Source organism: Etheostoma cragini, chromosome 14 (genome assembly GCF_013103735.1).
Source record: "Etheostoma cragini isolate CJK2018 chromosome 14, CSU_Ecrag_1.0, whole genome shotgun sequence".
In the NCBI taxonomy this organism is placed as follows: Eukaryota; Metazoa; Chordata; class Actinopteri; order Perciformes; family Percidae; genus Etheostoma; species Etheostoma cragini.
Window position 1 is genome coordinate 24,324,343 of NC_048420.1, and position 991 is coordinate 24,325,333.

At 39.1% G+C, this 991-nt stretch overlaps 2 protein-coding genes across 3 annotated transcripts in view; one reads left to right on the plus strand and one right to left on the minus strand.

Moving 5' to 3' along the window:
* The window catches only part of LOC117956488 (CD209 antigen-like protein E), a 126,038-nt gene that overhangs the window by 60,677 nt on the left and 64,370 nt on the right, over window positions 1-991 (minus strand). The window lies entirely within an intron of this gene.
* The window catches only part of LOC117956470 (gastrula zinc finger protein XlCGF57.1-like), a 21,487-nt gene that overhangs the window by 16,835 nt on the left and 3,661 nt on the right, over window positions 1-991 (plus strand). The window lies entirely within an intron of this gene.

A 991-nucleotide genomic window follows, 5' to 3' on the forward strand; every position in this document is an offset into this window, starting at 1 on the left:
AGGTACTGTCAGGACCCTCATACTCTGCTTCTGACTGGCTAGTAGTCCTTACCTAGGTACTGAGCATGTGCGACTCCCAACAAAGATGGTACAGAAGTCAGATGTCTCACTTTGAGAGCTAAACACACATCAATGTGAAGCACAACAAAAATATACATATTTTTGGAACTAAACCATGTAAATCTATTCTGATTTAACCTCTAAATACAATTATGAACCTGAAAATGAGCATAATATGAGCAAGTAAATATTTATATTAAATATATTTAAAGTAGTCAGAGATGAAAAGCTTCTGTAGTTTAATGTGTGTGAGTCAATCACAATGTAAAGTCTATGGGACAGGCTTCTGATCTAATTAAAAGAGACATTAGAAGCGGAAACCAATGCTAGGACGCCATCTTGAAGCTCCTTAAAGCTGCATTCTCTCTAACGTCCAGCAGGGGGCGACTCCACTGGCTGCCGAAAGAAGTCTGTTTCCATAGAAGTCTATGAGACAGTGACCCACTTCTCACTTGATTTATTACCTCAGTAAACATTTTCATAACGAGTTCATGGTCTCAATCGCTAGTATAAAGTGTTATGTAATACATTAAGGTGCTCATTTAGTAAGTTATGGTCTCATTCATTTGAAAACAGACGATAAAGCAGAGGATGCTCTAGGACCTGTCAGTCAGGACAGAGGCTTAGCGGTAGTGTTTAGGGACTGGGCCCAACAGTAGTGGAAGTCTCTTATTTCTGAATCATGGATTAACAGACTGATGTTCAATAACTTGTTCCAAAGCACGAAATTCATTTTTATTCATAAAATGTCATTGCAACTTAATAAAATATTAAAATGTTTTAGTTTAGGCAACAAGAATAACTGTGAAAACAGCATTTCCTGTTTCAGCCAAACTGCTGTGTGGCTGGGTGGGGGAGGTGTTTGTGTGTGTGTTGCTGAGTGTGTGTGTGTGTGTGTGTGTGTGTGTGTGTGTGTGTGTGTGTGTGTGTG